Source organism: Henckelia pumila, chromosome 1 (genome assembly GCF_033568475.1).
Source record: "Henckelia pumila isolate YLH828 chromosome 1, ASM3356847v2, whole genome shotgun sequence".
NCBI lineage: Eukaryota > Viridiplantae > Streptophyta > Magnoliopsida > Lamiales > Gesneriaceae > Henckelia > Henckelia pumila.
This window is the reverse complement of record NC_133120.1, coordinates 9,635,834-9,646,052: the sequence shown is the minus strand read 5'-3', so window position 1 is coordinate 9,646,052 and position 10,219 is coordinate 9,635,834. Positions and strand designations below refer to the sequence as shown.

General features: G+C 38.8%; 1 long non-coding RNA gene across 1 annotated transcript; it reads left to right on the top strand.

Annotated features, from left to right (window-relative positions):
• The first annotated feature begins 8,359 nt into the window (after positions 1-8,359).
• Positions 8,360-9,433, top strand: LOC140861227 (uncharacterized). The gene is made up of 3 exons (XR_012143716.1): positions 8,360-8,497; positions 8,601-8,779; positions 9,270-9,433. It is a non-coding gene; the product is annotated as an uncharacterized lncRNA (long non-coding RNA).
• Positions 9,434-10,219: the final 786 nt, after the last annotated feature.

Below are 10,219 nucleotides of genomic sequence, written 5' to 3'. Positions count from 1 at the left end.
TTCTTGTCATTGTTTCCCCCCCTCAATCAATCACACGGTTCTCTTCCCTTTTACATTTCTTCCTTCTTCTTTTAGTTTCTCCTACAATTCTTAATTTCCTTTCATTTCCATGCTTCCTCCTCCTCCCTCGGTCATGTATATCCAAGGTGCGTTTAGCTTCCAAATTCTGGTTGTACTAAGGTTAGTCCGTTGTCAAGGTTCCGAATCTTCTCAATCTCCAACTCTCCAACTCGCCATCCTATGAGAAGCTATCGTATATTGCTCATAACTCCTTCATCCGGTGTCCAAAATTCATTCCGTTTGAAGGGTCATCTTCCTTACATCCGTATCTTCGATTTGAGCTATGAATCGCTATTTTTGGTGGTTGTTTCAGCCTAGATCAAAGCCATTTTGTAAGACATTTCTGCACAGATTTTCTATTCCCTTTTCTTCTTGTATTTTGTCTTTGATTCTTGGTGTATTCTCACCATATTATAAAAGTGTTATTTGATCTTAGGAACAGCTTAACAACCTCTTGGATTTCATCTTCCTTTGGTTACCTTTTTATCATGTCTCGATTCCGTTTGAGTAAGGTTATATCTCTACCAAGATCCAAGATAGTTCCGTTCTTCAAATAACAAGGCAAGTACAAATTTTAAAGGTTTTGAAACCACCATTCAAAATATATTTATTTTGATATGAAAAGATGTATGTTGAGATATGTATGCATGATTTTCAAGAATTTCAAGATCATGAAGTTTTGATTTTAAGGGTTTGAAGAGCATGTTATGTGATGGTATGAAATCATGAAGCATAAGTCGTTCTTGTCATGTTCTTGAATTGATTCAAGAGATACATGTTTCATCAAAGTTTTTATGTGTTCTTGAAGTTTCAAGGGATGTTTTATTTAAAGGATATAGCTGGAGGAGTAGAAAATATCATATTTTGAATTATTGAATTAGTTTGAGTTAAAGTTTTGAAATATTACTTATGTTGGATTGTTCTGGATTAGCGGCACTTGTTACTATTTTGAAGATCAAAATTAGTGTAATGATCCAAATTATATGAGGCCAATTGTATTTTAAAAACAACTTATTTATCTACAACTTTCATGTTTTGAGTTTTGTCAAAATAATTTTGGAAGATTGGTCAAAATCATCCCAAAGGGTGTCGAGTATTTTGATTTCCCGGCAGTGACACATCTGGGGAGAATGAGCATAACCTTTTAATGAAAATTTCAATTAAGGTGAGGTTTTCGGCATTAGAAAGCCAAGAGCAAGGGCTAAAACTTTCCTGTTTACCACTTTTCCGAATTCCGAATGAAAAATAGAGTTTAAGAATGAACAAGCAGACCCATCAGCAGGGTATGCGTGCCCGCGCCCGAAAAGTAGCGCCCCCGCGCATGGCCTTCTGATTTGAAGCTTTATTTATGTTATTTTGGGGTCCTAAATTCATGGTTATGATCTTTAAAGGCTTATAAAGTATATTTAAGAATTCTTATGCAAAAAGTTTCAAGTTTTAAGTCAAGAACGACTTACGTGGATCGATTACGTTATGTGACGCATGTACATGTCTATGTTTCATTCATGAAACCTATGTTCAATATGAAAGTATGATTTTTATCACTTATGACGTGCATGAAGTTATCGAGTAAAGTTTAATGTTAATGAAATGAAATTTATGACAGAAATTACGATGATATGATGATGCTTCATAAGAAAATGATATGTTATAATGATATGATGATGAAATGAAAGATGATGAAGCATGAATGAATAATTTTATGATGAAGCATGAAGATATGATATGTTGATGCATGAAAATATTTTGATGTTTTATGTGTCTTTGTGGTGGCAATACGGGACTGGTACTCCGGTTTGGGCTCCGGAGGGACCTTTCCAAATATGGCTCAATGTACGGGTTAGGTCCTCCGGGATGAGCTCCGGAGGGGCCTCCAAAAATGAAAGAATGTTACGAGGCGTAATGCCATATGATTGTTGATCAACAAGAAAAGATGAATGTGCCCATTATGACGGTTGCCACAATTTCACATAATTCATCACCCCAAAATGATAAGTTTTTATGTTATGTTCATGGTTAATGTTCACGGTTTGATGTTGTCCAAGTTGCATGATTTTATTTATTAGATGTTAAGTGCAAATGTTTATTTAAGAAGGAAATGGAAAAGTTTTTAGAATATGCATGAAGCCTATTTTCAAGATTTAAAGTTAAGTATGTTAATGTATATGTTCAAGTTCCTTGGATCTTTTAAGAGTTTTGAAGTTCATGTTCAAGATTTTAAGTTTAAAGTTCTATGATGTTTACGTTAAAATTCTTCAAGTTCAAGGTTATCATGTTATGTATGCTCAAGTCATTTTAAGTTTAAATTATTTTGAAGCTATAATGAAATCGATATGTATATTTTAATCTTGCTGAGTCCTTTAGGCTCACTATACTTGAATGGTGCAGATGGTTTAGCAGTTTTGATTTAAAAAGCTTTGGCAGCATGGCTGAAGAGTCCAAGAGGCAAAGACATTGCATGACACAATAGTTCAAAAGCTCTGATGTATTTAAAAAGAAAATATTTACCTATGTTTATTTATGTTATGTTGTTACAATATTTTATTTACGATGTTCAAAAGTAATGGTTTAATTATTTTCATTGTCAGTCTTCTAAAGATGAGTTTTGAGGATCTCAAATGTTTCATCTTTCAAATGTATTTTATATACATAGTTAATTAATTGAACTCACTTTCCCCTATCCTCTTAAAATGTTAGTAGCAGGTTTTGACGTGCCGTAATTTAGATGAACTTAAGTGTAGGATTGCATCCGTGTTTCATATAATGAATTTGTTGATTTACTAGAGCGATGCACTCCCATCATAGTTTAAAAAGTTTTGAAAAATTTCCTCACTCTTTTTCCGCAACTCTTTTAAATAAATGTTTTAAAATTCGGGACGTCACAGAAAGGCTTGCATTTTATCTTGATAAGGAAGAGAAGGAACATGAGGAGACGAAAAAGAAGTTGGAGTCGTCCCTAGCTACCATCACTTTACTCGAAGACCTAAGCAACCAAAGAATGATGGCAACGTTAGAGCTCCAACACCAAGTGCAAGAGTTGCAAAACTCGGTGCAAGCTCGTGATGAATTTAACGCAGCCCTGCTCGAGCATATCAATCACCTACAACAAGTAGACATGGTGGCAGAAGAGAACCCCGAAGATGTTCCGGCAGAAGATGAAGCCTCGGGCGATGGAGAAATCATAGATTAGGCTTTCATCTAGCTTAGTCCTTTTATTCAGCATTGTTTTTGTTTGATTCAACATGATACCTTAATGTTTTGAGACTTGGTTTATTTTGCTTCACTTATCTTCGTGAAATTTTGGGAATCAATAAAATAAATTTGGGATTATTTATTGATTCATTTTATTTTGCTATTTCCTTTTTTTTTAAGTATCATGTTTCGACAAACTCTTAGAACTCCCTTACTGTAGGAAATGGCCGGAGAACTCCCAAGAACACGCAACAACAATCATGGGGATAATGCGAATCCACCTCCAGGAATCAATCTGAGCCGAGAAGATCTTGCGGCTATCGCAGCAATTGTAGCAACGACCCTCCAAGGGATGGGAAATACCAATGGCAACGGCAATCCGCCACCTCCCCCACCTGCTCAGAACGGAGTCAAATTCCATTATGAATCGCTCCGTAAGAACCGAACTGAAATGTTTAAGGGAGATGCTGACCCGGAGGTGGGAAGAAATTGGATGAAGAAAATGGAGGACCAATTGCGTTTACTTGAAGTACCTGAAGCACTTAAAGTGGAGGTAACAATTCCTTTTCTGGAGGATAAAGCAAGGAAATGGTGGGAAGCTGTCTCGCCTGCTATGTTAGCTGCTGGAGCAATCACATGGCAACAGTTTCGCACTGCGTTCCTGAAGCAGTATTTTCCAGCTGAGGTTCGAATTCAGAAGCTAAGTGAATTTGAAAATCTCATACAAACTTCAGATATGACAGTGGTGGAGTACACTTCTAAGTTTAATGAGCTCGGATCTTATGCCCCTACCATTATGGGAGATGATTAACTGAAACTGCACCGTTTCAAAAAGGGATTGAATAGCCGAATCCAGTTGGCATTAGCAGTTTTTCAACCTGCCAACTTTGCAGACTTGATGGGAGCAGCTATCTGAGCTGAATCGGATATCAAACGTCGGGAAGACGACTTCAAGAGCAAACGACCTCTGTCTGGTCAATCTTCTGCTATCGGGCCAACACCCAAGTGCCCGAACCAATCTGGTGGATCGTTCAAGGGAACTGCCCCTGCGCCTAATCGACCAATGATCAAACCATGTCCTACCTGAAATTTCTGACACGAAGGAGAGTGTCTTCGGAAGACTGGCGCTTGTTTTAACTGTGGAAAATTGGGACACCGAATGTCTGATTGTCCTGATCCTGTGAAGCCAAGGACCGGGCCAAATGGTAGTGCTACACAGGCCCAACCTAAAGAGACAAAGCCCAACGCCCGTGTGTTTTCTATCACACAAGAAGAGGCTGATGACGCGAATGAAGTCGTGGCAGGTACCATTTTAATCAATACTAAGCCTGCATATGTTTTATTTGATTGTGGTGCCACTCATTCGTTTATATCTAAGAGATTTACTAAGAAGATAGGGCTTGTCCATGAGAAACTAACTGAACCACTGAGAGTAGCAACCCCTACTAACAAGATAATTGAGACACTCAAGATACATAGGAAATGTAAGATGTGTGTCTGTGAACAAATCTTTGATGCTGATTTGGTTGAACTCAACATGGTAGAATTTGATGTTATCCTTGGGATGGATTGGTTGTCTAGAAACCATGCAGTGGTTAACTGTCGGGATAAGAATGTTAAACTTCGAACCCCAAACCACAAAGAAATTACATTCCAAGGTAAGATCAAGATGCGAAAACCCCTCTTGTCGGCCTCCCAAGCATGGAAGGCGATAAAAGGTCGCGAAAAAGTTTACCTAGCTATGGTGAGCGAGGTAAAAGAAGAGCCAGAGCTCCAACTAGAAGACCTTCCGATTGTACGAGAGTTTCCGGATGTATTTCCGGAGGAACTGCCCGGAATGGTTCCAGACCGAGAGATTGAATTTGAAATTCAGCTAGAACCTGGTGCTGCTCCGATTTCGAAAGCTCCTTACCGAATGGCACCAGCGGAACTCAAGGAATTGAAAGAGCAACTGCAAGAGTTGCTGGACAAGAAGCAAATTAGACCGAGTGCATCCCCGTGGGGAGCCCCAGTCTTATTTGTCAAGAAGAAGGATGGAAGCATGAGACTGTGTATAGATTACAGAGAACTCAACAAGATCACAATCAAGAACAAGTATCCTCTTCCAAGGATAGATGACTTGTTCGATCAACTTAAAGGAGCTACTGTTTTCTCCAAACTAGATCTGCGGGCGGGCTATCACCAGTTGAAGGTCAAGGCAGAAGATATTCCGAAGAAGGCTTTCCGAACAAGATATGGGCACTACGAATTTTTAGTAATGCCGTTCGGCTTGACAAATGCCCCTGCAGCATTTATGGACCTCATGAACCGAGTGTTCAAACAGTTTCTTGATAGGTTCGTGGTGGTTTTTATTGATGATATCCTCGTATACTCACCTAGTGAAGAGGATCACAAAGAACATCTTCGTATTACAGTGCAAACCTTAAGGGAGAATAAACTCTATGCCAAATTCAAGAAGTGTGAATTTTGGTTAAGGAGTGTGGCATTCTTGGGACACATTATCTCAGTAGCCGGAGTCTCAGTGGATCCCAAGAAAGTTGAAGCAATAACAGACTGGCCCAGACCCAAGTCAGTGACCTAAATTCGAAGCTTCCTGGGGTTGGCTGGCTATTATCGAAAATTTGTAGAAGGATTTTCCTCAATAGCTATACCTCTTACAAAACTCACCCAGAAGAATGTAAAGTTCGATTGGAATGAAGACTGTGAAAAGAGTTTCGGGACCTTGAAAGAAAGGTTAGCATCTACACCAGTACTAGTGCTACCCGAGGAAGGAAAAGATTTTGCAATTTATAGTGATGCATCAAAGGAAGGTTTGGGATGCGTGCTAATGCAAGAAGGGAGAGTGATCTCCTACGCATCTAGACAATTGAAACCTCATGAGAAAAACTACCCCACTCATGATCTTGAGTTAGTAGCAGTGGTGTTCGCACTGAAAATTTGGAGACATTACCTCTACGGTGCCAAGTGTGAAATTTTCACTGATCACCAAAGTCTCAAATATTTATTCACGCAGAAGGAGCTGAATATGAGACAAAGAAGATGGATCGAACTCTTAAAAGATTATGATCTAATCATAAGCTACCATCCAGGTAAGGCCAATAAAGTGGCTGACGCCTTGAGTCGAAAAGACATGAGCAAGAAGATTTTAGCTTCATTAACGGCTCAACCGTGTCTACGAGAAACAGTCAAATTGAGTCAAGAGCTGGATCCGTCGTTGGCTGAGTTCAAGAAACAAATCAAAGAGGGAAAATTACCAGAATTTCAAGTGGATGACAAAGGAGTCCTTTGGATGAAAGGACGTTTGTGGGTACCAGACGTCAATGATCTTCGGAATGAAGTCATGTCTGAAGCACACAAGTCAAAGTTTTCAGTACATCCGGGGAGTACAAAGATGTATAGAGATCTAAAAGGAAATTTTTGGTGGAATGGAATGAAGAAGGATGTCGCAGAATTCGTCTCTAAGTGTCAAGTATGCCAACAGGTTAAAGCAGAACATCAGCGACCTGGAGGGCTACTACAACCATTAAAAATCCCGGAATGGAAATGGGAGCACATTTCCATGGATTTTGTGGTGGGACTCCCTGAATCAAAACAGAGGCATGATGGTATTTGGGTTATCGTAGATAGACTCACAAAATCTGCGCATTTCCTACCAGTGCGCATGAAGTATAGTTTGGACAAATTAGCTATGCTATATATGGATAACATAGTACGGCTACATGGGGTTCCAGTCAGTATCTTGTCTGAAAGAGATCCAATATTTGTATCGCGCTTTTGGAAGAGCTTTCAGGAAGCTATGGGGAGTAAAGTTACACTCAGTACGGCTTATCACCCTCAAACCGATGGCCAAACTGAGCGGACAATCCAAACCCTTGAAGATATGCTGCGGGCATGTGCCCTGGATTTCAGCAGCAATTGGAGCGAACATTTACCTTTAATTGAGTTTGCTTACAACAACAGCTACCATAGCAGCATTGGAATGGCTCCATATGAAGCGCTGTATGGGAGAAAATGCCGTTCTCCTCTTTATTGGGATGAAGTCGGAGAGAAGGCTGTTATTGGACCCGAAATTATTCAAGAAACAGTGGGAAAGGTTGCAATAATCAAGGTGAAACTTAAAGCTGCACAAGATCGCCAGAAAAGTTGGGCAGACTTAAAAAGGAGACCTTTGGAATTTGAAGTAGGCGAAAAGGCTTACGTCAAACTTTCGCCTATGAAAGGAGTCGTGAGATTTTGCAGAGCTGGAAAATTGAACCCAAGATATGTGGGACCATTTGAGATCCTCGACAAAGTAGGAACATTGGCTTATCGACTAGCTTTACCACCTGCTATGTCAAGGGTTCACAATGTGTTTCATGTTTCACAGCTAAGAAAGTATGTTCCAAACTCAAATCATATTTTAGAAGCTGAGCCACTAGTGACTGATGGTAATCTGAATGAAGAGCTGAAATATGAAGAAGTCCCTATTCGAATAGTGGATACCATGGACCAAGTCCTTAGACGAAGGACCATCCCTTACGTCAAAGTGCAATGGTCAAATCACACTGAAAGAGAAGCTACTTGGGAGTTGAAAGAAAAGATGCAAGAGAAATATCCCTATTTATTTGAAGAGCAAGTTAATTCAAGTTTCGAGGACGAAACTTCTCATAAGGAGGGAGGGATGTGAAATCCCGAAACTTAGTCGGCAAGATTACGCTAATATGGAAAGATCTCTTCTTACCTTTTTCCAAGATCTGATGACCGAGATTTTGGACACAAATCTTGTATTGGCAGCAACCGAATCAAAGTTTATGGAAACATAATTTTCTATCCCTCAAGACTCGGGATTTAGAGCCGATATTGAGCCTTCTATTTAAGTGCAAGAACAGACTCTCTTCAGCACTTTTTCTCTCGGCTATACACCTCCTGAAACCTCCCACAGTCTCTCAAAAATTTTACCCGCGGCTGAAAGTTCTCGAGCCATAGTCTCTGAACAGTTTCACATCGAGACTGCTCGAAGTCGAACGCCGTAGTCACTGGAAATTTGAACGTCATAGCTGCTGAAATTTCAAGGTTCTACCGCTGCCGAAGTTGATACACATCTGGAACAACTCGAGTCGGTAAGGTGATTCTCTGCTCTGCCCAGTTTCGAAAATGGTGACTCAATATTTCTACTGATTCTCTCCTTGATTTCGATGGTTAAGGTTATAATAGAAGGGAACGGCTCAAGTTTTGTCAGATCAAAGGAGGCCAATCTCGATTCAAGGTGAGTCACCAAACTCTCCAAAAGTTTCGAGACACTTATGGCATTTTGGTGCAAAGTTTTGGGCCAAATATTTTTACTCCACTCACGTGGGTTTTTGTTATAGGAATTGATAAGATAGTCTGCTTCATTTTCGTGAAAGAAAGGTCCAATAAATCGGCCAAGTCTTTGAAGAAGCAGATTGAAATTTCGAAGATTCAATTTGTTGAATTTCCGAGAATTTCTTCTAAAAATTTCGGTCAAGCTTCGTCGTTTGTAGTATTTGATCTCGCACGAACGTATACTGTAAGTGGGCTTATGTATTAAAATAATATGTATGCTTTAAAATTTCGATCGTTTATGTTAATCGTTGGAAGTTGTTATTTAATATTGTTCGTGATGGTGTTTCTTTCGAAATATGTTTTGACACTGTTAGGACTCAAATTATGAGTGGAAAGGGAATTTCCGAACCATGTTATGTTATGGCCCTAATACGGTGGGTATAATAACCGTTCTATGACCTCACCCCTTAGAGGGATTACATATAGGAGACTGATCAGTTAGCCACGAATAATGAGATGAATTTCAGTGTCTTGTCAAAAATTATGTTATATCATGTCAAATATGTTATGATGTTGTTTATGCCATGTTATGTTAAGACATGATATGAATGTTTATGATTTGAATTATGCCATGTGTTTTGAAATAAATATATATGTATATTTTGGTATGAACGATCGGCCCCCACTTGCTGATTGTTTCCCAAAACACTCACCCCTTACTTTTCCCCTTCCAGATGATGAAGAGGACGATTTAGAGGATCGTGAACAAGACATGTTTTGGGGATGGTGATAGAGGAATATTAAGACTAAATTTCGTTATTTTTATTATTGGGATTTTTGCATTAATATTTTGTTATTAAGTTTTTAGACGCTTCCGCATTGGTTTTGTTATTTTGGATTTATCGAGTTGTAAGACAATGTTTTGAAGTTTATTTATGATAATAGACTGGTTTGGTTTATACTGTACTACGAGGCTGATTGTTTTATAATTTGTATGAATTTGAAACAACGCCGGTGGCACGTCTCGGTCTCGGGACGTGACAGTTTAAATCCCTCTTTGTTTAATTCATTGAGCAAATCAGACGTCACCATATATCTATAATTTTTATCCTTTCCTGTCATCTGTGGGGCATAGGCAATATTTAGTGAATAATTAAGTCATACAAACAGCTGGAAGATAAGAGCAACGAGATGAATTGAATACTATAAAGTATTCTTGACTTACCTTTTCAAGTATCACAGTTAATGCTAAATTATCCATCTTCTTGAACCTCTAAGCATCTCGTTCAGCTTGTAATTCACCAAAAGAAGATAGAACACCTTCTGAGTTCATAAATACAAGAATGAGCATACGAGTCTACGACATTTATCGATTTCGATAAAAATAAGAGATTCCACAGAAAACCCCAATTGAAAGAACATATTACCAAGAACAGAATAGCATCGCAAAGCTGAAAGTTAAAAAAATCAATACAGGTTGGCAAATAAACGAACGAGAAAAAACTGGCAAAAAGAAAAAAACTAAGAGCAAACATAATATTCGTGTAAAAAAAACAAATAGGACAGTTTCTGTTTTTGGATAAAGCCCGAGACTAAATGTGGCATCTTCAAACTCAGAACATCTTCCTCAAACCTCGCATTCCCAATGATGAAAGCACACCAAATTGATCGAAAAACATTAAAA